The 27,755-nt window shown below is 44.4% G+C and overlaps 1 protein-coding gene and 1 pseudogene across 1 annotated transcript in view; both read left to right on the top strand.

Annotated features, from left to right (window-relative positions):
- The window catches only part of adgrb3 (adhesion G protein-coupled receptor B3), a 791,427-nt gene that overhangs the window by 115,074 nt on the left and 648,598 nt on the right, over positions 1 to 27,755 (top strand). The gene's annotated exons all lie outside the window — the stretch shown is intronic.
- On the top strand, positions 840 to 2,710 carry LOC145345279 (mitoferrin-2 pseudogene; annotated as a pseudogene).

Genomic DNA, 27,755 nt, shown 5'->3' with positions numbered 1-27,755 from the left:
GCAGGTTTGGCAGCATCTGTGGAAGTCTGAGGTCAGGAATCCTGCAGTGAATAACTCACCCCCTGACTCCCCAAAGCCTGTACACAAGGCACAAGTCAGAAGCGTGATGGAGTATGCTCCACTCCGACAACGCTCAAGAGGCTTGACACCATCCAGCCTGTTTGATTGGCAGCTTTGACATTTGTTCCCTCCACCACGACGCACAGCAGTGTGTACCATCTACAAGGTGCACTACAGGAACTCACCAAGGTTCCTTAGGCAGTACCTTCCAAACACCCGGCCATCCCCACCTCGAAGGACAAGGACAGCAAATACCTGGGAACACCATCCCCTGGAAATTCCCTCCAAGTCACTCACCATCCTGACTCAGAAATGTATCGCCGTTCCTTTAGGGTCACTGGGTCAGAATGGTACAGCAGCGCAACACTTTCTCACAGGCATCAAAATCAAGTCCGGGACAGAAAGGCTTGTGGTTGGCCTTACCACTCTTCTACTCCTGCCACCAATGGAGGCCCTTAAATAAGCAATTAATACCCTCTTAATATCATTGGTATTTAGTAGTGACAGGTCAGCTTACCAGCACAAGGGGTGCCTGAATAGAACACCATTGTTTGCATCTCCGGGAAAGAGAAGGTTCCTCATTGTCAATGCCTGATCAAAGGAGCTGGCATCAGGAAGCAAGAGCACCCCGTACTGTTACCTCAACGCTTGCTGCCGACAGGCAATCCTTCCTCCCTTCTCCTTCACTCACACGTTAGCCTGGGATTCAGTGCTTAGCCTCTCCAGTAGTGACACTGAAGGGCAGCCAGCCTCTGACTGGCCAGCAGCTCTTGGTGGCCATGGACCCTGCTGAAGTGCTGAAGGAAAGGATAAAGAAGTACAACTCTCCCTACAAAGGTGTCTTGGACTGTATGAGGACAGTGTGGAGAAATGAAGGAGCTGGAGCATTGTATCGAAGCTACACCATCCAACTAACAATGAACATCCTCTTCCAAGCTGTTCATTACATGACTTATGAGTTCCTGCAGGAGAAGTTGAATTCGCACAGACATTACAACCTCTCCTAATACGTACTCTTGAGAGCTATAGCAGGGGCTGTACCAGCAGCAGTAACAACACTGCTGGCCGTTTGCGAAACATTGCTAAACACACAAGAATCCCTGGCTCTAAACTCCCTCAACATCAAAGGGCAAAGTATTAGAAAAAATTATTAGGGATAGGATTTATAGTTATTTAGAGAGTAATGGATTGATTGGAGATAGTCAGCACGGTTTTGTGAAGGGTAGGTCATGCCTTACTAACCTTATTGGGTTTTTTGAAAAAGTGACCAAAGAGGTGGATGGGGGTAAGGCAGTTGACCTGGTATATATGGACTTTAGTAAGGCATTTGATAAGGTTCACCATGGAAGGCTTCTGCAGAAAATGCAGATGTATGGGATTGAGGGTGATTTAGTTAATTGGATCAGGAATTGGCTAGCAGATAGAAGACAGAGGGTGGTGGTTGATGGACAGTATTCGTCATGGAGTTCGGTTACAAGTGGTGTGCCTCAGGGATCTGTTTTGGGGCCACTGCTGTTTGTAATTTTTATAAATGATCTGGATGAGGGTATAGAAGGATGGATTAGTAAATTTGCTGATGACACCAAAGTTGGAGGAGTGGTAGATAGTGAAGAGGGGTATCATAGTTTGCAGGAAGACTTAGACAAGTTGCAGAGCTGGGCCGAGAGGTGGCAGATGGAGTTTAATGCGGAAAAGTGTGAGGTAATTCACTTTGGCAGGAATAACAGATGTGTAGAGTATAGGGCTAACGGTAGGACTCTGAATAGTGTTGACGAACAGAGGGATCTAGGTGTATATGTGCATAGATCCCTGAAAGTTGGAAATCAAGTCGATAAGGTTGTTAGGAAGGCATACAGTGTCTTGGCGTTTATTGGTAGGGGGATTGAATTTAGGAGCCGCAACGTCATGTTGCAACTGTACAAAACTCTGGTGCGGCCGCACTTGGAGTATTGTGTGCAGTTCTGGTCCCCACATTATAGGAAGGATGTGGAGGCTTTGGAGAGGGTGCAGAGGAGGTTTACCAGGATGTTGCCTGGTATGGAGGGAAGGTCCTATGAGGAGAGACTGAGGGATTTGAGGTTGTTTTCGTTAGAAAGAAGGTGGCTAAGAGGGGACCTTATTGAAACATATAAGATGATTAGAGGTTTAGATAGGGTGGACAGTGATAGCCTTTTTCCTCGGATGGAGAAAGCTAGCACGAGGGGACATAGCTTTAAATTAAGGGGTGGTAGTTATAGGATGGATGTCAGAGGTAGGTTCTTTACCCAGAGGGTGGTGGGGGAATGGAATGCCCTGCCTGCTGCAGTTGTAGATGCGCCTAGTTTGGGGGCGTTTAAGAGGTCCGTGGATAGGTTTATGGATGGAAAGGGATTGGCTTCGGTTAGAGGGTCATTGCTTTTTTCCTAATTGGTCGGTGCAACATCGTGGGCCGAAGGGCCTGTTCTGCGCTGTAATGTTCTATGTTCTATGTTCTGGCATAGTAAATGCCTTCAGGATGGTTTCCTGGCTGGATAGTATCCCAGCACATTTTAAGGGGGTCCAGGCCACAGTTAGCTATCAGATGTCATCTACAGCTATTGCCTGGTCTGTCTATGAGTTTTTCAAGTTCTTCATTAGCAAACATCACCATGAAAGAAGCTCAACTTACTGAAGTTCAGTTAGCCAGCACTGATGCCATAGAAACTTACTTGGACTGCATTACTCCTATCTTTTTATTGTTGGATTCTTTTTAATGAGAGAAGGTGACAATAGAGTTGCATTCTTTAATTGAGTAAAATAATCTCTGTGTCTCCTGACCACGTAACATCAAACCATTACTGTAACATCAAAAATGGCAGCTAGACTTGGGCCAATGACGACAAGGAAAACTCACAGATATTTGTTGTTGGCACAAATGTTGGGCACATTTGAAGGCCAAATGATATTCTTGATCCTGCTGGCCACATAAGTGCCTACAATGCACTAAACTGAGCTAGTCCTCCCATAAAAGAGGTGATTTGGGGCAAGATCTCTGTCACCTCCATTAAATAGCACCCGTAGTTTTATTCTGCTGGCCTTTCATTGGAACAGGTCTGATGAAAAGCTCAAAAGCATTAACCATCTTTTTCCCACCCCCCGATCCTGAGCTGCTGAGCATTTCCAGCTTTTGATTTACTTCGTTTTGGGTTTTGACAAAGGGTCATCTGGACTCAAAACGTCAGCTCTTTTCTCTCCTTACAGATGCTGCCAGACCCGCTGAGATTTTCCAGCACTTTCTCTGCTGGTTTCGTTTCTGCAAAGCAGATGATCTGCTCGTGAATCACATTGCTGATTGTGGATCTTGCTATGTGCAAATTGGCTGTCAAGTTTCCTGGGTTACAACACTTCAAAATCAACTGATTGGTTGTTTCGTCCTTTCAGGCATCCTGAGGTCATGAAAGGCACGATGGAATTGTCTAACTTTCTTCAAACTTTCTTGGAATTTGCTTCAGCAGAGGAGACATTTAAAATTGTTGACCATCCATAACGTTGGCAATAATTAGGCTCCTATTTAAAAATAAGTGCAGCTGAGTTCGAGTTATCATTACCTATTAATTTTGGATAGTTAAATATAACTCATCTGATTCCGTGGAGCACAGTAGTTCAGTTTCACACTTTCTCATTACGCAAGATAAAAACTCAAGAACTTGATCATTCATACCTGAAACAGTAGCTCCCTTGTCCTCTCTTTCCCATGGGAAATTCAGGACCAATTAAATCTGGAATGGTCATTGGATATAATCAGTTGTCTCACCACTGATGGAATTACTGTCCTTTGTTGCTGTGATTGTTTAATAAATTTGGCCGATTGTAGTTCGAGCGTTGCAATCTCGGCCGGTTTGGGGTTTGCTTGCTTTCATGTCTTTGAGGGCAGGCTCTGCTGATTGGCGATGAATACCCGGGAAACAGCGGGTGGTTTTAATAGTGGAGAGAGAACAAGACACAAACAGAGTAAGCTTCACCCAGGACAAGGGGGAACCTCAGGTCCAGCCAAGCTGTCAATCCGAAAACAGCAACAAAAAGTCTTGTGGCGTAACGTCATTGTCTGCGGATACTGTCACCTGCAAAACGATACCCCTGACAGTGCAGCACACACTCAGCACTGCACTGAACTGTCAGCCCTGATTGTATGCTCATATCTCCGCCCAATATTATAGAGTTATAAAACAAAGGGATCTAGGGTACAGTTTCATAGCTCCTTGAAAGTGGAGTCACAGGTGAGCAGGATGGTGAAGAAGGCATTCGGCATGCTTGGTTTCATTGGTCAGAACATTGAATACAGGAGTTGGGACATCTTGTTGAAGTTGTACAAGTCATTGGTAAGGCCGCACTTAGAATACTGTGTACAGTCTGGTAACACTATTATAGAAAGGATATTATTAAACTAGAAAGCTTGCAGAAAAGATTTACTAGGATGCTACCGTGACTTGATAGTTTGCACTATAAGGAGAGGCTGAATAGACTAGGACATTTTCCCTGAAGCGTAGGAGATTAAGGGGTGATCTTACGGAGGTCTATAAAATAATGAGGGATATAGATCAGCTGGATAGTCAGTATCTTTTTCCAAAGGTAAGTTAGTCTAAAACTATAGGGTATAGGTTTTGGGAGGGGAGAGATACAAAAGGGTCCAAAGGGGTAATTTTTTCACACAGAATATCTGGAACAGGCTGCCAGAAGTAATGGTAGAGGCAGGTTCAATTTTGTCTTTTAAAAAGCATTTGAACAGTTACATGGATAAAATGGGTATAGAGGGATATGGGCTAAATGCAGGTAATTGGAACTAGCTTAGTGGCTTAAAAAAAAGGGTGACATGGACAAGTTCCCTTCCAAGTCTTGGCTTCCTTTGCTGCCACGATTTGATTTGATTTATTATTGTCACGTGTATTATTATACAGTGAAAAATAATGTTTCTTGCACTATACAGACAAAGCATACCATTCATAGAGAAGGAGAGAGTGCTGAATGTAGTGTTACAGTCATAGCTTGGATGTAGAGAAAGATCAGCGAGGTAGGTCCATTCAAAACTCTGATGGCAGCAGGCAAGGAGCTGTTCTTGAGTCGGCTGATACGTGATCTCAGACTTTTGTATCTTTTTCCCTGGTGGAAGAAGCTGGAAGAACGTATGTTCCTGCTGGTGAGAATGGAAGTTTCTGCCTCTTGGTTAGATCACCTCTATGCCTTCCCTTTTGTACTTGTCTGCAGTTTGAGCATTTTGAATTGAGTCTGACACAATCTGGACAAGTTTCCATGCTGTAACCATCTATGACACTATATTGGAAAGTTAGGAGCTGCTTCCTCACCTCTTCTGCTGACATATCCTTCTATTCCTTACTCCACATAGGCCGGAATTTTCCTGTCCCTCCCACCACGAGAATCATAGCAAGCAGGACAGGACCATACAAAAGTCCACTGATCTCAGATGGGATTCTCCGGTCTTGGAGCAAGCCTGGCTGGAAAATCCCACCTTTATGCTTTACATTTGCCTGAAATGTATGAATGCCATTTGCCGCAACAACCTCTTACGGAGGAGAGCTGCATATTTTAAAAGCTCAATGAGTGAAGGTATTTCTCCGTATTTACTTGTTGGATTGTCTCATAATAATGACCCCCAGTTTTGGTGCTACAAGTCAAATATCTTCTCTGCCTTCTCAAACTCGTTCATTGTTGTAAAGACTCTGAGCAGAATTTTCCATTCTGGAGAATCGGGCCTGATGCAGGATCGCAAACAGATCTTGTGCTGTTCAGCTCATTAGAACCATAGAGCCCTGCAGTGCAGAAGGAGGCCATTCGGCCCATCAAGTCTGCACCTACCACAATCCCGCCCAGGCCCGATCCCCGTATCCCTACATATTTTACCCACTAATCCCTCTAACCAAAGCACCTCAGGACAGTAAGGGCCAATTTTAGCATGGCCAATCAACCTAACCTGCACATTTTTGGACTGTGGGAGGAAACCGGAATACCCAGAGGAAACCCACGCAGACACGAGGAGAATGTGCAAACTCCACACAGACAGTGACCTGAGCCAGCGATCGAACCCAGGTCTCTGGAGCTGTGAAGCAGCAGCACTAACCACTGTGCTACCATGCCACTCATTATTAATCACACATCTGCGATTGCCACATAGAATCACACCCCTGCCCACACCACCCACAGCTTATAGGCTCCAATGTACAAGCATGATGCTGAAATGGCATGCGGACAGCCTTTCATTCTCCCACTCTGCTCCTTGACGCCACCCCCAACACCGCAATTCCCTCCCGCCCTGAGCCTATCCAACTGCACCAAGTTTCCTTTGGTCTCACCCTCCCCTGTGCCCAGCCGTGTTAGTGTGTGTGTATGTATGTGTCTGTGTATGTGTGTGGATGTATGTGTGTGTGTTTGTGTGTTATGCATTTTTGTGTGTGTGTGTGTGTTTGTGTGTGTGTTTGTGTATGTGAGTGTGTGTGTGTGTTTGTGTATGTGAGTGTGTGTGTCTGTGTCTATGTGTATGTGTATGTGTGTGTTTGTGTGTATGTATGTGTGTGTGTGTGTGTTTGTATGTATGTATGTGTGTGTGTGTGTGTGTGTGTGTGTCAGGCATCCATAACTCTCTATGACTTTCTGGTACAAAGGTCAAAACATTGTTTACTAACCTGAAACTTCAGGAAGAGGTTTGCCTCGCCAGGTGCACCTCACTTGATGAGCGCACTTGGTGGGGACATTTAATTTGGAAGAAGTGAGATTCTGGTGTGTTGGCCTTTTAATGAGATGTAAATGGGATTCCTGACATATTTCCGCAGGACACACAACTTGATTTGAAGCCTCCATGGAGGTCAGGAGAACAGGATTCCAAACTCCTTTCCCAACATCAGGCAGCTGAATTTTGGCTCCCTGCCAAATCTTGACTTCCCTCCCTTCCACAATTTGATTTGATTTGTTTTATTATTGTCACATGTATTAGTAGACAGTGAAAAGTATTGTTTCTTGAGCGCTATGCAGTCAATGCATACTGTCCAGGACAGCGTTGCTGGAATCGGCCTCAAGTACAGAGTGGACGGGAAGCTCTTCAACCTGAGAAGACTTCAAGCTATTATCAAACTGAAGGAGACTGTTCTGAGAGATTTCCTCTTTGCCAATGACTGATCCCTGTATACTGGCTCAGATGTGGGTATGCCGGCGTTGGACTGGCGTAAACACAGTAAAAAGTCTGACAACACCAGGTTTTAGTCCAACCTATTTATTTGATAATATACTCGCAAGCTTTCGAGGGGTTACCCTCTTCGTCAGGTGAATGGAGAGTTCTGAGGGGGTCTGAGGCCAGAACTCTCCATTCACCTGACGAAGAGGGTAACCCCTCGAAAGCTTGCGAGTATATTATCAAATAAATAGGTTGGACTAAAACCTGGTGTTGTCAGACTTTTTACTGTACTGGCTCAGAGCCAGAGATGCAAGTCAGGATGGATAAATTTTCCACAGCTTGTGACAACTTTGACCTCACCATCAACATTAAAAAGACCAAAATCACCAGTCTGCTCCTCATGCACTGTACACAGAATCCATAATCACAATCAAAGGGCAGAGACTACAGGCAGTGGACCAGTTCACTTATCTTGGCAGCACCCTTTCCCTAGCAGTGATTGATACAGAAGTTAACTGCAGAATAGCATAGGCAAGTTCTGCTTTCGGTAGACTGCGCTCCACTGTATGGGAACGTCGAGGAATCAGCCCAGCAACAAAACTGAAGGTCTACAGCACTGTGGTACTCACTATCCACCTGTATGCCTGTGAAACGTGGATTATGTACCGAAGGCATGCAATACAGCTCAAGCATTTCCACACGACTTGTCTTTGGAGAATATTAAGCATCAGGTGGCAAGACAAAGTACCAGATGCTGAAGTTCTAGAGCAAGTCTACCATCAGTCCACACACTGCTGATGAGAGCACAGACCCGGTGGGCAGGTCATGTCATCCATATGTCAGACGAGCGCATACCCAAGCAGTTCCTTTTTGGGGAACTCTCTGCTGGAAGACGCTCGCCTGGAGGGCAGAAGAAATGTTACAAAGACACGCCCAAGGCCTCCCTGAAGTTGCTTGACATAGACACGACCACCTGGGAAACCGTCCTACCTGGCACTGCCTCATCCACAAGAGCTGTCAAGCTCATGAAGCAAGGTGCATTGCCGAAGCACAACTTAAGCGCGAGCTGCGCAAGTCCAGAGCCACCAGCACAACAACTACAGTGTCTACACAAGTCTGTCCAATACGTGCCAGGACATTCTGTGCCCGAATTGGCCTGATCAGTCATCTTCAGACACATCGTATCCAGCCTCAAAATGACTAATAGTGTCGAGGTTCCCACCGACGTTGATGGATAAACAACAACAACAGCTGTTCATAGAGAAGGAAAGGAGAGAGTGCTGAATGCAGTGTTACAGTCTTAGCTAGGATGTAGAGAAAGATCAACTTAATGCAAGGTAGGTCCATTCAAAACTCTGATGGCAGCAGGGAAGGAGCTGTTCTTGAATCTGTTGGTACATGTCTTCAGACTTTTGTATCTTTTTCCTGACAGAAGTTGGAACAAAGCATGTCCGGGGTGTTTCCCCCTGCTGTTGGGAATGGAAGTTTCTGCTCCTTGGTTAGATCACGTCTTTGCCTTCTCTTTTTGTTTTTGTCTGAATTCAAAATTTGAGCATTTTGAATTCAGTCTGACACAGTCTGGAGGCAAGATAATTTATTCAGTTGTAATATTGTTTGTTAGTGTCAGAAGTAGGCTTACATTAAATTAACACTGCAATGAAAATCCCCTCGTCACTGCACTCTGACACCTGTCCCGGTACACTGAGGAAGAATTTAGCCTGGCCAATGCACCAAACCAGCACCTTTCAGACTGTGGGAGGAAACCAGAGCGCCCAGAGGAAACCCATGCAGACATGGTGAGAGCATGCAAACTCCACACAGACTGTCAACCGAGACAGGATTTAAACCCTGGTCTCTGACGCTGTGAGGCAGCAGTGCTAACCACTATTCTGCTATAGAACATAGAACTTAGAACTCTACAGTGCAGAAAGAGGCCCTTCGGCCCATCGAGTCTGCACCGAACACAATCCCACCCAGGCCCTACCCCAGCATCCCTACATATTATACCCACTAATCCCTCTAACCTACACTACCCTGCACACTAAGGGGCAATTTCTTAGCACGGCCAATCAGCCTAACCCGCACATCTTTGGACTACTGGAGGAAACCGGAGTACCCGGAGGAAACCCATGCAGACAGAAGGAGAATGTGCAAATTCCACACAGACAGCGACCCGAGCCGAGAATCGAACCCAGAACCCTGGAGCTATGAAGCAGCAGTGCTAACCACTGTGCTACTGTGCTGCCCTAAAATCTTGTTCCATGGAATTCCTCGCTGTTGCGTTTATTGTCTGCAGTTTTATGTTTATCTGATTGGGGTCTTTCTTTGCCTATTTGCATCTGACAGCCTAACAATCGCAACAATAGCTTGCAATTATATGAAGGTTGTTAACATAATGAAATGCTGCAAGGCACTTCATATAGGGTGCTATCAAAGAGGATTTGACATCAAGCCACATAAGGAGATATGAGGGTAATGTAAGGTTTGCATTTATCCTGCATGCTGCTGAGTTTGTCACTGAGTGTATATTTGATTTACCCTCCATCAAATTGATATTGAACAGTTTCCTCCAGTCAGTCACCTTTAACTCTTCCCCAATATCCAGTTAACCTTTTTCAGAACTGTATAACTGGAGGTGGGCTCCCAACAGTACTGAACACTAGATCACTTCACAACATAATTATAACATAGTCCCTACCACCCAGCACTTTGTATCCTGCCGGGCTCACCATAACTAAATCTAAAAATCGTTGTCTCTCATGGTTTCCCTGAAGCATTGGACCATGAAGCAACTTCATTAAAGCATTTAGTAATTTTTGTTCCACCAGGCATGTAATTTATTACTTTTGAAATCCCCCCATTAAAATAATGTTCCTGTTTTCAGATATCCTTATCTTTTCACACAGTAGACTATCTTTATCATTCTGCTCTGGTTCTTTGTAGCAAATCCCTGGTGTTTTGTTTTTCTTTCTTTTAGATTAGCTACTTACAGCTAGTCTAGTTCACCAGAGATAGCTTTCTCTTTTTCAAAAGGAAGGTGGTGATTTTTCATGGTGGCACAGTGGTTAGCACTACTGCCTCGCAGCGCCAGGGACCCGGGTTTGATTCTTAGCTTGGGCAACTGTCTGTGTGTGCATTTGCATGTTCTCCCCATGTCTACATGGGTTTCATCTGAGTACTCTGATTTTCTCCCACAATCCAAAAGATGTGTTGTTTCAGTACATTGGCCATGTCTGTGTTGATTGGCATTTGTGCATTGGCCACAATATGTGAGCACATTTTCCCCATGTTTGTATGGGTTTCCTCTGGGTGCTCCCGTTTCCTCCCACAGTCCAAAAATGTGCAGTTTTGGTACTTTGGCCATGGTAAATGCATGGGGTTATGGGGATAGGGTGGGAGGAAGGTGGTGGGCCTCTGCGAGAGTGGTGAGTCTTTTTGTGCAGATGCAAAGAACCAAATGGCTTCCTTCTGCACTGTAGGGATTCTATGGTTCTATGATGGAGACAGAGTAAGTGGTCAGAAGTGTTTCCATTTGGCAGGAGAGTTGGAAAGCAAAGGACAATTGTTTAAGATAATGGGCACACAAAAGGGAAAATAAGAGGATTCATTTGGCAGATTTTTGATTTGATTTGTTATTGTCCCATGTTTTGGATTACAGTGAAAAATATTGTTTCTTGCGTGTTATGCAGACAAAGCATACTGTTTATAGAGTGTAAATGGCAGAAGGAAAGGATTGAGTATAGAATGTAGCTTTACAGTCAAAGCTGGGGTATAGAGAAAGATTAACTTATTATAAGGTAGGCCCATTCAAAAGTCTGATGGCAGCAGGAAAGAAGCTGCTCTTGAGTCGCTTGGTATGTGACTTTTGCATCTTTTTCCCCACAGAAGAAAGTGGAAGAGAGTATGTCCTTGATTATGCTGGCTGCTTTTCTGAGGCAACGGGAAGTGTAGACACAGTCAATGGATGGGAGGCTGGCTTGCATGATGGACTAGGCTACGTTCACAACCCTTTGCAGTTTTTTGCCGTCTTGGTCAGAGCAGGAGCCATCGCAAGTTGTGATACATTCAGAAAGATGATTGTTTGGAATGCACTGTCTGAAAGAATGGTGGGAGTTGATTCAAGATCTTTCAAAAGGGAATTGGACAATAACTTGAAAAGGAAAAAAAAACATTTTGCAGGGTGATGGGGAAAGGACCATTTAGCTAGATTGTTTTTAATCAGCAGAGGAACAGTGGGCAGAATGGTCTCATTCTATATTGCATGATTCCATTTGTCCTGTCTCGCCTCAGATTTAGAAGGAACACGTTCTTTCCTAACTCTTCCATTTATATGGCCACCACTTCATCACTGCATTCACAAACAAGGTTTCCAACACATTTTCCATGCTGCTAATTGAAGCAATGGACAAGTTAAAGGTATCTGCCAATGCAGCGCCATCTCTGGTGGGACATTATCGAATCCACAGTGCATTGTGAGTAATGGGAGTACAACATCACAACAAAAGACCAAGATTCTCAGTCAGACCAATATGGGAATGAGTGAGGTGCTGATCTGGCATACGTCTTAATGTGGAAGGTTGGGAGGTGGTCAGTGTGGCAGATACTGGAGCATTTATGATCAGTTAATGCCAACTTTAATCTCAGATGCTAAAAACTGTTGGTACTGCAGGTTCTGCAGATCAAACAATGCGTTAGCCATGATAAATTCTTCGGAGTACAGAGATAAGGTAAGATGTTCTTTCAGACAGTTGTGCAAACTCAATAAGCAAATGGCCTCTTTCATTTAGAAGGAGACTGTTGGACTTACTGCATCTACACCAACTTTCCAACAGAGCATCTTACCCAGGCTCTACCCCATAACCCCATGCATTTCCCATGGCTAATCCATCTAACCTACTCACCTTGGGACACTAAGGGGCAATTTAGTATGGTCACTCCAACCAACCTGCATATCTTTGGACTGTGGGAGGAAACTGGAGCATTCAGAGGAAAACCACGCAAACATAGAGAGAACGTGCAAACTCCACACAATTACCTGAGGCCGGAATTGAAGGGGCAGTGCCAGCCACTATGTGGCCCTATTCTATGAAAAGAAATCAGTGGCTCGAGGTACCTTCTGACCAAGGAGCTGGCAAATAAGCTCAAAAGTGTTTTGAAACGAGCTCTGAAACTGGCCCTTGCTTGCATGTACCAAAACTACTCTGATACCATCAAACAGCTGAAAGTGTGATCCCAACTGGGCAAAAAAAGTCGACATTTCATTTGGAATCCTGCCCTCAGTTTCGTTAAGTTTAATTTGTACATATTTGTAAGCACAGCTGAATTTGAACATGGACATGCATTAGAAAATAGCAATTCATCCAAGAAAGGAAATCATTTGTCACATTATAGCTAAAGACACTCAAACCAGTGTATGAGATAACATCTCACCCAACATCAAGATGCCAATACCAGTGGAGTTCAAGATGAGAGCTAATCGAAGCGATAAGGAAGTGACCATGTAAATTATCTTATCTCCTGTGGCCACTTAACAGTTTGAAGAGCTGACGGAGAACAAAAATAAGCTTGTTAGATCACCCATTCTGATTTCAGACTGTCAACATTAGTTTGATTTTCATCGTGGGAGCTAACACATTACCAATAAAAAAAAATTAAGGCCAGAAATTCATTGCCCTCAACCATGCTTTTCAGATTAGACATGTGCCTCAGCCTCCAATATGGTAGACAGGAGGCACATGCTCATGACAAGTATACTGGTTCTGGGAAAAATATAAGCTCGAAACAGTTATTTGCAGGCATAAATAAGGAGATGAACACCTGTCTGATGCTACTGGCAAAATTGGTTTAACCCGAGACCTCAAGTGCCATCAAGTGGGCGGCACGGTAGCACAGTGGTTAGCACTGCTGCTTCACAGCTCCAGGGACCTGGATTCGATTCCCGGCTCAGGTTACTGTCTGTGTGGAGTTCACACATTCTCCTCATGTCTACATGGGTTTCCTCCAGATGCTCTGGTTTCCTCCCACAGTCCAAAGATTTGCGAGTTAGGTTGATGCTAAAATTGCCCCTTAGTGTCCTAAGATCTGTGGGTTAGAGGGATGAGTGGGTAAAATATATAGGGATAAGATGGTAGGGCCTGAGTGGGATTGTGGTTGGTACAGACTCGATGGGATGAATGGCCTCTTTCTGTACTGTAGGGTTTCTTTCTTTCTATCTATATTCGAGAAACCAGATCTAATGTGACCTAATGGATGGCCCTTAAAAAGTTCTAGGATGTCATGGGCCAAAAAGGTTTGTCAATGAAAAGCCAAGAAGTACTTTGCTGTTCACCATCATGGATGTTCCAGTCCAGTTGTGCCAGTGACCATTCTCTCGCTTGGGGATAGGATTCACATGTTTAATCATGAAGGGGACTAGTAGCCATATTAATAATCACACTCAATGTTAGGATTAAAAGAGGCAGCCAAGCAGGAAAAGTATGCACAAAGTTTAACTGGAAGACCAGTATACCAGAGCTGTTAGTTCTCAGGTAGAAATCTCACAAGGAGACAAAGAGAGACTGTCCAGATGACAGATGCGTAGATAAATGTAGGGAGGGAAACTCTAGAGTGTAGGTTTATGTATCTAATCATGACTCAGTCTGAAAGAACTCATTAAATCAGGCATCTGGATATGGGAGAGGTGTTTGATATTTACAAATCCAATCTCAAGCTAGAATGTTAAGGTCAACAACTTGTAACAATAATGAATTAGGTCAGCTAACAGAATTAAATATTCACACTAATTGGGTATTATAAACTAATTGGATATTATAACTAAGCCAGCATGAAATAGTGGTGACTGCTCTTTAACATTTGTAACTTATGCATGATGCAACCTTTATCAATAGTTATGAGTGGATAGAGATAACACCGATATAATGATTGGTATATGTTATTTACTTGTAATTGAATCTGAAAGTATTCCTGCTTGTGTACTTCTGAATTCTATACTCAGTCACTAACTACTTTCCAGGGTCTTTGCTATGTAGCTCGAATAGCTGTTGCAAAAAACTCTGTGACTTGGTCTTTGCTAGTTGAATTGTAATAAATAATAAGGCTGAACACTAAAAAGCCCCAAAACACGCCGATTACCATTTTTCTTACCACCTCCTCCCACCCTATCACCCACTCTCTCCTCACATCCCACTGACCTCCATGTCCAAGCACCTTCCTTCCAGTCATCATTACCCCCAACCAACGTCACTTGGCCATCCTCCTTTGTGGTTGCTGCTTTTCAGTTCACCTTGTGTCCTTCTGGGTATTGTTACCACGCCGCCCCCATCCAAAGCTTCCAGACCACTCCCTGGTTTCCTTTCAGGGATTTGCCTGACTGATACCCCTGACGAAACTGTAGCTCGAGCTTCACGTGTCTTCTGCCCTGAGTCAGCAGTTTAGCAGATCATTGACAATGATATTTAATATGTCTTCTCAAGCCTCTCCATACAGTGCGACAATGATAGGAGATGGTGGCATCGTAATAATGTCACTGGGCATTACTGGACTTATACTCAGGAATACTGGGCAAGACGACAGCTCAGTGACTATCACTGTTTGCTGTGCAGACACATGGATTTGGGCCAGTGTCTGTGGGAGTTTGCGCATTCTCCCCGTGCTTGCGTGGGTTTTCTCCGGGTGCTCCGGTTTCCTCCCACACCCCAAAGATGTGCTGTTAGGCTGATTGGCAGTAATAAATTGTCCCTAAATTAGTTTCCCTCAATGTGGATGGCCATAAAACATTAGACAAGGGTCAAGGGTGGAGGGGGGGACTGGTGGTATTGGGATGGCGGCGTGGGCTCGTTGGACCGAAGGGCCTGTTTCCCAGGCTGTTTTCGTTCTTTGTTCTTTGCACTCAGGCTTCAGATTCCACCAAGGCAGCTGCTAGAATTTAAATTCAGTTAATAAAACCTGGAATATAAAGGTGACCATGATAAACTATCATCAAAGTTTAATGTTTATTCATTAGTGTCACAAGTAAGCTTACATTAACACTGTAGTGAAGTTACTGTGAAAATCCCCTAATCGCCACACTCCAGTGCCTGTTCGGGTAACACTGACGGAGAATTTAGCATGGGCTAATGCATCTAACCAGCACGTCTTTTGGACTGGGAGGAAACCAGAGCACTCGGAGGAAACCCAGGCAAACATAGGGAGAACACGCACAGACAGTGACCAAGCCAGGAATCGAACCCAGGTCCCTGACGCTGTGAGGCAGCAGTGCTAACCACTGTGCCACCGTGCCATTCCCAATCATTGTAAAAACCCAACTGGTTCACTGATCTCCTTTGAGGAAGGAAATCTGCTATCCTAACACATTCTGGCCAACATGTGATCCAGAGTTACAGCAATGCAGTTAAATGTTAACTGCCCTCTGAAATGACCAAGCAAGTCAGCCAGTTCAAGGGCAATTAGGGATGGGCAACAAATGCTGGTCTTTCCAATGATACCCACATCTCTTGAAGGGCATTATTTTTAAAGACCTAGGGTAACATTCACTGCACCTGTTCACAAACAAGCTTGCTGATCTAAAAGTGATGTGGGGCTTGTACACATGGCAACCAGCCAAAGGGCAAAGTAGAATGAGAGACCTTCTCAAATATATGTCACATTATGCTGCACAGTTTCTGGCGATGGAAATTCAGTTTTGGTCTGCTGTGACTCGGTATAATTGTCAGTAAATATGCTCCGTATTAAGGAAAAACCTACTCACAAAGAAGTCCTCGAATTAATCTGATGGTCTAAAGAACATTGTCAAGACATTTCAGCTGACACAGCACTGTAAAGTCTGGAGAATGAGCAAACCGATAATATCAAGAACGTTGGTGACTAGAACTGCCAGTTGTGGACCTGAAATGCGTTGCTGAATTTGAAGCCGGAGATTGTTGATGTTTGCTGTTCCGTGGCCTTGGGACATCCTGCGGCACAGATGAGCCCCTCCAGCAAGCAAGAGGGAGAACCTTTGAATGGAGCTGATATCCGATCTGTTTCTGCGCTTTGGGCTTTTGGTCTTTCATCTCCCTTTGTGCATGCGAACAGCAAAAGCAGGGAAGAGAATGAGAGAGAGGGACACAGCAGGAAGCCCAATCTTTTAAAATTAATGTTGTGAAGGCAGGCAAAACACAAACTCCAGAGGAGATGGGCCAGTAAATGCTGCTTGATGGTTTCATGTTGCACCTGTACAAAACTCTGATGCGGCCGCACTTGGAGTATTGCGTACAGTTCTGGTCGCCGCATTATAAGAAAGATGTGGAGGCATTGGAAAGGGTGCAGAGGAGGTTTACCAGGATGTTGCCTGGTATGGTGGGAAGGTCTCATGAGGAAAGGCTGAGGGACTTGAGGTTGTTTTCATTAGAAAGAAGAAGGTTAAGAGGTGACCTTATTGAGGCATACAAGATGATCAGACGGTTAGATAGGGTGGGCAGTGACAGCCTTTTTCCTCGATGGTGATAGCTAACATGAGGGGACATAGCTTTAAATTGAGGGGTGGTAATTATAGGATGGATGTCAGAGGTAGGTTCTTTACTCAGAGGGTAGTAAGGGCGTGGAATGCCCTGCCTGCAGCAGTTGTGGACTCGCCAACTTTAAGGGTGTTCAAATGGTCAGTGGATAGGCATATGGATAACATTGGAATAGTTTAGGCTAGAGGGTCATTAGATTGGTTCCACTGGTCGGCGCAACATCGAGGGCCGAAGGGCCTATACTGCACTATGTTCTATGTTCTAGATGGATTTGCGAGAGAATAGACAAAGACAGCGCAATGGCAAGTGGTTAGCACTATGACTCACTGCGCCAGTCCCTGGCTTGGGTTGCTGTCTATGCAGAGTGTGCGCATTCTCCCCATGTCTGCGTGGAATTCTTTCAGGTGCTCCGGTTTCCTCCCACAGTCTGAAAGATGTGCTGGTTAGGTGCATTGGCCATGCTAAATTCTCCCTCAATGTACCGGAACAGGCACCAGAGTGTGGCGAATAGGAGATTTTCACAATAACTTCATTGTTAATGTAAGCTTACTGTAAATCCCATAAATAATAAATAAATGCACAGGGTTACAGGAAAAGCATCCCACCTCATTTCAGTTGCTGCTAGCCCCTTGAACCTTTTTTTCTTCAGGTAATTCTTCAATTCTCCTTTGAAAGCTGTGACTGTTTCTATGTTCCTTCAAGAACCTCCAGCATGTGAAAAATAACGCAGTCATATTTTTTCATGTATTGCTATGAAGATAAGTTGTACCGATTAGAAAAATTATGGGTTTTCAGTTAGCCAAAGCAATTGGAAGTGTTGGAGGAGAGTCAGAAGCCCATGTTAGAATCATAGAGTCATGGAGGTTTACAGCATGGAAACAGGTCCTTTAGCCCAACTTGTGCATGCCGTCCTTTTTTGTTAACCCCCAAAGCTAATCCCAGTTGCCTGCATTTGGCCCATATCCCTCTATTTTACCCATGTAACTATCTAAACAGACAAAAGACTTAAAAGACAAAATTGTATCTGCCTCTACTACTACCTCTGGCAACTTGTTCCAGGCACTCACCACACTCTTTGTGAAAAAATTGTCTCTCTGGATATTTTAGTATCTTTCCCCTCTCACCTTAAACCTATGCCCTCTAGTTTTAGACTCCCCTACCTTTGGGAAAAGATTTTGACTATCTAGCTGATCTGTGCCCCTCATTATTTTTTGACCTCTTTAAGATCACCCCTCAGCCTCCTATGCTCCAGAGAAAAAAAGTCCCAGTCTATCCAGCCTCTCATAACTCAAACCATCAAGTCCCGATAGCATCCTAGTAAATCTTTTCTGCACTCTTTCTAATTTAATAATATTCTTTCTATAAGAGGGTGACCAGAATTGCACACAATATTCCAAGTGTGGCCTTACCAATGTCCTGTACATCTTCAACGAGACATTCCAATTCCTGATTTAATGTTCTGACCAATGAAACCAAGCATGCTGAAGGCCTTCTTCACCATTCTGTCCACCTGTGACTCCACTTTCAAGGAGTTATGAACATGTACCCCTAGATCTCTTTGTTCTTTAACTCTCCCCAGTGCCCTTCCCTTAATTGAGTAAGTCCTGCACTGGTTCAGTCTACCAAACTGCATCACCTCGCATTTGTCTAAATTAAACTCTATCTGTCATTCGTCAACCCACTGGCCCAACTGATCAAGATCCCATTGCAATTGGAGATAACTTTCTTCAGTGTCCGTTATGCCACCAATCTTGGTATCATCTACAAACTTACTAACCATGCCTTCGATATTCTCATCCAAATCATTAATATAAACGATAAATAACAGTGGACCCAGCACTGATCCCTGAGGCACACCACTGGTCACAGGCCTCCAGTTTGGAAAATAACTCTCTACAACCATCCTCTGGCTTCTATCAAGAAGCAAATTTTGTATCCATATAGATATCTCACCCTGGATCCCGTGAGATTTAACCTTATGCAACAACCTACCATGCAGTACCTTGTCAAAGGCTTTGCTAAAGTCCATGTAGAGAACGCCATCTGCACTGCCCTCATCTACCTTCTTGGTTACCCCTTCAGAAACCTCTATCACATTTGTGATGTTATAAAATGATCCACTGTTGTGGTTTTCTGTGATGTGTTTTTTTTTGTTTTATGTTATTATGAACAATTAAGTTGTAAGTGATGAATTAGGTTGGGTCTGGCCATAATCATGTGCAGGCAGCTGTGAAATAAAAATTAATATCACATCATCTTGTTTCACTTGGTGTTCACTAAGCCCACCGTCAGAGAGATTGCAGAGAAACAGGTGTGAAAGACATGAATATCCAGTGCAGAGCACAGGAATGCTGCAGTTTTTTAATCCATTCTTGGGACATGGGTGTCACTGGTCGGCCAGCATTTATTGCCCATCCCTAGTTGCCTGAGGGCAGTTGAGAGTCAACCACATTGCTGTGGCTCTGGAGTCACATGTAGGCCAGACCAAGGCCAGATGGCAGATTTCCTTCCCTATAGTGCATTAGTGAACCAGATGGGCTTTTTCGACAACCGATAATGATTTCATGGTCATCAGTAGATTCTTAATTCCAGATTTTTTAAATTGAATTACCGAATTCAAATTCCACCACCTGCCATGGTGGGATTCAAACATGGGCCCCCAGAACATTAGCTGAGTTTCTGGATTAACAGTCTAGTGTTAATACCAGTCAGCCATCGCCTCCCTAGTCATGCTCCAAAGGAGAGTCACATTGGATTCTTCCTCCACAGACCTGCTGAGATTTTCCAGCATTTCCTGTTTTTATTTTAAAACGGGTGAATGAAACCACTCCACAATCACCAGGTAAGACTGTTCCTTCTTGTTGGCAAACACTTCAGCGGTCACGGGCATTCGGCCTCTGATCTTCAGGTAAACGTTCTCCAAGGCAGCCTTCACAACGTACGACAGCGCAGAGTCGCTGAGCAGAAACTGATAGCCAAGTTCTACACACATTAGGACGGCCTCAACCAGGATCTTGGGTTCATGTCACACTATCTATAACCACCATCACTTGCCTGAACTTGCAACATCTCACTTACTGACCTGTCTGGAGACAATACACTTCTCTTTAACCTATGCTTAATGCTATCTCCACTCACATTGTCTGCACCTTTAAGAATTGATTAGCTGTAAAAACTCGCATTCTAATCAGTATTCTGTAAACTGTGTGTGCCTTTATATGCCCTGTTTGTGTTCAGAACTCCCCACTCACCTGACAAAGGAACAGCATTCCGAAAGCTAGTGGCATTTACTACCAAATAAACCTGTTGTACTTTAATCTGGTGTTGTGAGACTCCTTACTTCATTTCAGATCTGCAGCAGTTTGCGGTAGTGTAATGGACCCAACAAGTATACGTAATTAGAATGCATTTTCTACATTTAGTGGGGGCACATATTGGGAAACTGCAGCCTGGTTCCTCTTGGCTACATGTTGCTTCATGATGTATTCTAGGGGCTTATGTGATTGAAAAATAACTGTTTACCAATAGCATACAAACGTATAGGTATATGCAGGATACGAGAAAAGGTGCGATCTCCGTGCTGACTTGTACTAACCTCACCAGCACTCTCTGCTGCTCCCTTGTGACTCTCTACATCAGAATGTCTTTATGTTTCTCCTGTCCAACATTAACCCTTACAGTCCCCAACATTCTAACACTACAGTTCCCAAGATATTTAGATCCTCAAATGTGCCTTCCAACTTCTCACTCACAGGGTGAGAAGTTTGAACAGGGTCTTCCAGCCCCGCTGATTGTGAACCCCACATTCCCCTCACCCTCCCTCCCCACCCACCCAAAAAGCCGCCACTGCAGTTACCCTGGTGGTGGAGGATACGAACAACGGGAAAGCCCATTGGCAGGGCTGGGATCAGAAAGGTCCCGCCATAAGCCAATGGTGGGCCTCCTCTGCAAAATACACCACGAGGAGTGGGAGGTGATGGGGGGGTGGGGGGGGGGGGTAGGTGGGGTGCAGAAGTAGAAAACCCCACCCTTGTATGAGAATCAGTCATTACAAAAAAAAAAGTGAATTGGATAGACATCTGAAGAGAATTGACAAAGCTTCAGAGAAAAAGACACGAGTGGGCCTAGGTGAGGTGCTGCAGCTGAAAGCCAGTGAGGGTGGCCTCCTTCTGTGCTCCCTATCCATTCGAGAGATGTGCAAAACCACACCAACTTACCGTCAGACAGCGATGAGGTGCGTTCTCCAGGATCCTTTCTTTATGTATCAATTGGAAATGTGTGCCTTATCGCGGGTGTAGAGCCACTAAACTGCCAGCACTTGGTGTTGTGTAAGTATGCAAGAAGCCAATTTGTGGAGACAATTTCACCCCCAGCAGTTTTGCACTGGGCTGATGTGATGTTTAAAAAGGTGGTTTGTTCATTTCAAATCCCGCTTTTCCCGTCACTGGCCTTGGGGCCGTGCAACACTCAAACCTGTCACATTACTGAATCCTTCCAATGCAAAACATTGCTGTAAACGCAGGGCTCAACCATGGACACATAGGTGGCACAGTGGTTAGCACTGCTGCCTCACAGCACCAGGGGACCCGGGTTCAATTCTGACCTCGGGTGACAGTGAGGAGTTTGCATGTTCCTCCCCGTGTCTGCATGGGTTTCCTCCATGTACCCCGGTTTCCTCCCACAGTTCCAAAGATGTGTGGGTTAGGTTGATTGGCCATGCTAAATTGCCTCTTAAAATCAGGGGGATTAATGGATAAAATACTTGGAGATACGGGGATAGGGCTTGGATTATTGTCAGTGCAGGTTCAATGGGCCGAATGGCCTTCTCATGCACTGAAGGGATTCTATGATTCTGTAACGAATAGCTAGCAATTTGCAGTCAAGCCCCAGTTCCTGATAAAGGAAGAAAGGAATGGATGAGATGCAACTAAAACCCAACCAGAAATGTTAATTTAGCTCAACTGGTCAAACATCACAAGGCAGGATGATATAAATAAACAAAATTGCTGAAGGATTTTCCAATTAGAGAAAACCGCAGAACGGCTTAGGTGATTGATACAGGTCAATAGTAATCAAGTTGCAATTGATGCAAAGCAAATAGAAATGTATCAGAAAGCAAAGAAGTGAAGCAAGCCACAAAATAAACTGGAACCCTAACTGCAAGTGGGAAATCTAACAACCATTCTAAAATATTAGCCATGGCTCAGCTTCTAGCACCTCCGAAACAGAAGGTTGTAGCTTCAAGGCCAGAGATTTGAGTGTGCAATCCTGGCTAAAACTGCAGCACAATACTGAGGGAATGCAACACTGTCAGAGGTGTTACCTTTCAGGAGAAATATTTAAACTAATACCCATACAACAACTCCAGGACAAAAACAGGAAATGTTGGAAAATCCACAGCAGGTCTGACAGCATCTGTAGAGAGAGTTGTGTGTCTTTGAAACTGTCTTCGTGAAAAGATGGTGGAAGCAGAGTCTTTGGGGGTGATCTAACCAAACAAAAAATCTGAGTGTCAAAGGAGCATGAGAACGGGAAAAAAAAAACGCACCTTTATAGGTGAGCTCTCACACTCAATCGTATGGCACATAGTGCAAAAAACTAAGCAAAGTGGACCCAACAAGTACAATTAGAATGCATTTCCTACATTTAGTGGGAGCACGTATTGGGAAGCAGCAGTCTGGTTCCTCTTGGCTATATGTTGTTTCATGATGTATTCTAGGGGCTTATATGATTGAAAAATAACTGTTTACCAACAGCATACAAACATAGGTATATGCAGGATACGAGAAAACGTGCTATTACAACAGTCAAGGGAGTCAACAAAATCTATTCTCACCGGGAAGCCAGCTGCTGATTGCAAGGGGTGCTTGTAGAACTGTCACAAGAAGGCTTACACGAATACTGCAATGAAGTTACTGTGAAAATCCCCTGGTCACCACACTCCAGCATCTGTTCGGGTACACTGAGAAAGAATTTAGCATGGCCAACTCACCAAACCAGCATCATTTTGGACTCTGGGAGGAAACCCACACAGACGTGGGGAGAACATGCAGATCTACACAGACAGTGACCCAAGCCATGAATCAAACCTGGGTCCCTGGCGCTGTGGGACAGCAGTGCTAACCACTGCAGCGTTCTAACTTTGAAGCAAATGTATGGACAATAGAAGCATCGATCATCTTTGATCACACAATCACAATTGACTTCAGATAACAAATCTTATTACTCCAAGAAGCAGGCAGAAACAATTCAGCCTGGAAACCTTGAGGATGCAAGGAGGACCAAAATTCCAACAAGAAGAAAGGAAGTCTGCCCAATACAACTAGTCAACCCAGGCAGCGAGACAGAAAGACCAACTTGTCTTCACCTGCACAGATTTGTCTCCACAGAAACCAGGTCACAACGTCATCTGGAACCCGGAAGCATACAACTTCCATTCATTTTCAAAGAACAAGGAGCGCTTGCGCTTTGATCTCTCAATGTATGCTGAAAGATCTGTCACTCCCCAAACCCCTCCCCTGGATATTACACCTGGATATACACTGGTAAAAAAGCAGCCCGTAAGACTGCGAGAGGCATGGAACAGGCGCAAAGTGTCTTACGTAATCCTGCTGACTCGCCACACCAATCACCTGGCGTTATGAGCCAGTAAGATCGCCTCCTTTGAATATTTTCGAGGCAGAGGTGGATAGATTCTCAGTAAGCAAGTATCTGACAGGTTAACTGGAGTAGGTGGAATGAAAATTGAGCTTACTACCAGATCAGTCATGACCTTATTAAATGGTGGTACAGGCTCGTGGGGCTGAATAGCCTACTCCTGCTTTTTGTTCAGATGTTAATTTGTTTGTAAGTTTAAAAAAAAACCTGACTGACAGGAATGGTGATGCAGTAAAGTCATAAAACTGTAAAAAAAACATAGAATCCCTCCGGTGCAGAAGGAGGCCATTCAGCCCATTGGTCCTGCACCAACACAATCCTACTTAGTTCCTGTCCCCGTAACCCTTTGTATTTACCATGCTAGTGTCACTGACACTAAGGGACAATTTAGCATGGCCAATCAACCTAACCCGCACAGCTTTGGACTGTGAGAAGAAACCGGCGCACCCAGAGGAAACCCACACAGACGCAGGGAGAATGGATAAACTCCACAAAGACAGTGACCCGAGGTTGGAATTGAACCTGGGTCCATGGCGCTGTGAGGAGCAGTGCTAACTGTGCCAGCGTGCCACTCAAAGAAAGGAAGAGCTAGCATTTCTATAGCTCCTTTCACATTCTCCAAATGGGTGACATGGTGGCACAGTGGTTAGCACTGCTGCTTCACAGCACCAGGGATTCTGGTTTGATTCCCAGCTTGTGTCACTGTCTGTGTGGAGCCTGCACATTCTCCCCATGTCTGTGTAGGTTTCCTGTGGGTGCTCTGGTTTCCTCGCGCAGTCTGAATGACATGCTGGTTGGGTGCATTGGCCATGCTAAATTCTCCCTCATGCTAAATTCTCCCTCAAGATGGACTATTAAGAGACTGAAATCACTCAATCACATTTGTAATACCAAATAAGAATTCTTCCATTTTACTCCTTCATATTTCTTGATGTGTACTTATTCCTCCTTAAACAGTTAACAAGGGCTGAATCTTCAGGGCTACTACCCAATGGAAGTAAATGCTGCCAATAGCGAGGGGGATAGAATATAAAAGCAGGGAGGTCTTGCTGCAACTGTACAGGGCACTGGTGAGGCCGCAACTGGAGTACTGTGTGCAGTTTTGGTCGTCACATTTGCAGAAGGATATATTGGTCTTGGAGGGAGTGCAGAGGAGGTTCACTAGGATGATACCGGAGATGAGGGGGTTAGCCTATGAAGAGAGATTGAATAGACTGGGTCTGTACTCGTTGGAGTTTAGAAGGCTGAGGGGGGATCTTATAGAGACATATAAGATAATGAAGGGGATAGATAGGGTAGAGGTAGAGAGATTCTTCCCGCTTGGATAGGATAGCAGAACTAGAGGGCACAGCCTCAAAATAAGGCGGGGGGGGACAGTTTAGATCGGAGTTGAGGAGGAACTTCTTCACTCAAAGGGTGGTGAATCTCTGGAATTCTCTGCCCGTTGAAGTGGTGGAGGCTACCTCGCAGAATATATTTAAGTCACGGGTAGATCGGTTTCTGATAGACAAGCGAATTAAGGGTTATGGGAAGAAAGCAGGAAAGTGGAACTGATCCACTTCAGATCAGCCATGATCTTACTGAATGGTGGGGCTGGCTCCAAGGGCTAGATGGCCTACTCCTGCTCCTATTTCTTATGTTGTTATGTTGTTATGTTCAATCTCTATGTGAAGTATCAGTATTATAACCCATCACCATTTTGGTGCTTGATGCTGCCGTTGTTGGGGGCCTTGCTGACTAGGATGCTCAAGCAGCTGGTTGGATGGAGCTGCCAAACCATCGCAGGGACTGAACATTGATCTGCGGGACAGGGTGGCTGCAAACCAGAGGCGAGGAGGGTGGATGGAAAGCCAAAGGTACAATAAAAATGTATTATGTGTCTTTTATTCATTTGCTGCGAACACTCACATTTATTGATTTCCTAACAAAAATATCATTTTGGGCAAGGCTGCTCAAGTGACTGTCATGAGTCATCCAATCAGGCAATAAATAACCCAGTCAGTCACTTAACAACGAATGCAGCAATGTGTAGCACCATGAGGACAGCCAATAGTGGCGCTGCTGGAAACAGGAAGTCCTGTGATGACAGAATTGCATAACCTTTACCGTGCAGAAGAAGGCCATTCAGCCCATTGAGCCCGCACTCACAACAATCCCCTCAAGCTCTATCCCCATAATCCAAGTATTTACCCTGTCCTGACACTATGGGGCAATTTAGCATGGCCAATCCACATAACTCACACATCTTTGTCATGTAGAAGAAAACTGGAGCACCTGGGGGAAACCCACGCAGACATGGGGAGGATGTGCAAACTCCGCACATTAAGTGACCCAAGCCAGGAATCGAACCCGGGACCCAGAGCTGTGAGATAGCCGTGCCAACCATTGTGCCACTGTGGATCTAAAGATCCAGCCAGAGTTCGCCACCCTGCCCTTGAGGTACAAGTCAAGCATATTGAGATATTTGACTCAGGATCCTGCACTATCAATAGGATGATAATGCCCATCTTGCTCTTAACTGATGGGAGTACAAAACGTCCCTAGAGCCAATACTAACTGGTCAGGCCGAATGGACTCCACAACATGAGCTTACTCTTCATTTTGTGGGGCTGAGTGGCTGCATCCCAGAGGCTCCACAAATCCAATTTCAGCTTTTGACTCATAAAAATAAATTAGTAAGCAGTGAGACCAGGATTATTATGTAGTATAGTCGACAGTTTGATTTGATTTATTATTGTCACATGTATTAGTACGGAGTGAAAAGTATTGTTTCTTCAATGCTATACAGACAAAGCATACCATTCATACAGAAGGAAAGGAGAGAGCGCGGGATGTAGTATTAAGTCATGGCTAGGATGTAGAGAAAAATCAATTTAGTACGAGGTAGATCCATTCAAAAGTCTGATTGCTCTTGAGTCGCTTTTTTTTATTCATTCGTAAGATGCGTGCATCGCTAGCTGGCCAGCATTTATTGTCCATCCCTTGGAGGGCAGTTGAGAGTCAGTCACATTGCTGTGGCTCTGGAGTCACATGTAGGCTAGGTCAGGTAAGGATGACAAACTTCCTTTTGTAAAGGACATTAATGAACCAGATGGATTTTTCCCAACAGTTAACAAAGGTATCATAGTCATTAGTAGATTCTTAATTCCAGATTTTCTTTTATTGAATTCAAATTGCATCATCAACAATGGTGGGATTCGAATCCAGGTCCCCAGAACATTAATTGAGTTTCTACACTAGTGATAACACCACTAGACCACTTGATACGTGACCTCAGACTTTTGTATCTTTTCCCCAACAGAAGAAGGTGGAAGGGAGCATATCTGGCGTTCGTTGGGCCCTTGATTATGCTAGCTGCTTTTCCGAGGCAATGGGAAGTGTGAACAGAGTCAGTGATGGGAGGCTGGTTTGTGTGATGAACTGGGCTTCATTTATGACCCTTTGTACTTTCTTGCAATCTTAGACAGAACAGGAGCCAAACCAAGCTGTGGTACAACCAGAAAGAATGCTTTCTATGGTGCATCTGTAAAGGTTCGTGAGTCGTAGTGGACATGCTAAAATTTCTTCTTCTTCTGAGAAAGTAGAGACATTGGTGGGCTTTCTTAAATATAGTGTCAGGAGTGTCTCTTTAAGACGTGAGTCACATATGCACTGATAATGTCACCAGTCAGCCTTAGGCCCACTCTTAATTAAATGTTTAAAAAAAACTCCTACCTGTTGAGTTACAACAACCGGTGAGTTTGTATAGTCTTTGGCTCCAACTGTGTAAATAGCCTCGTAAATTGCCCAATACAGATTAAGGAAGACCAATTTTTCCAACTGCAGAGGAGACGATGGCCTAGCGGCATTATGGCTAGACTGTTAATCCAGAAACTCAGCTATTGTCCTAGGGATCAGGGTTTGAATCTCACATGGCAGATGGTGGAATTTTAATTCAATAAGAAATATCTGGAATGAAGAATCTACTGATGACCACAAAACCATTGTCGATTGTTGGAAAAGCCTATCTGGTTCACTAATGTTTTTTAGAGAAGGAAATCTGCTGTCCTTACCTGGTCTGGCCCACATGTGACTCCAGAGCCACAGCAATATAGTTGACTCTCACTTGGGGGCTAGGGATGGGTAATAAATGTTGATCAGCCAGCGACACACATGTCCTACAAATGAATACAAAAGAACCTCAAAAGTGGATGACTTCAGGACAAGGAGGACAGAACTTTCAAATTCAGGCCAAACCATTTAGGAGTGATGTTGGGAAGCTCTTCTCCATACCGTTAGTGGCAGGAATCTGGACTTCTCCTTTCCAAAAATGTATTGGGGGCCAGAGGTTTTTGTGAATTTTACACAACCAAGCGAAGAAGGTGGAGTTAAAATCCAGATCGGGCATAATCTAATTAGATGGCAAA

Source organism: Carcharhinus amblyrhynchos, chromosome 7 (assembly GCF_965287045.1).
Source record: "Carcharhinus amblyrhynchos chromosome 7, sCarAmb.v2.hapA, whole genome shotgun sequence".
In the NCBI taxonomy this organism is placed as follows: domain Eukaryota; kingdom Metazoa; phylum Chordata; class Chondrichthyes; order Carcharhiniformes; family Carcharhinidae; genus Carcharhinus; species Carcharhinus amblyrhynchos.
Note: the sequence above shows the minus strand (reverse complement) of the source record. Positions and strands in the feature narration are given on the sequence as shown.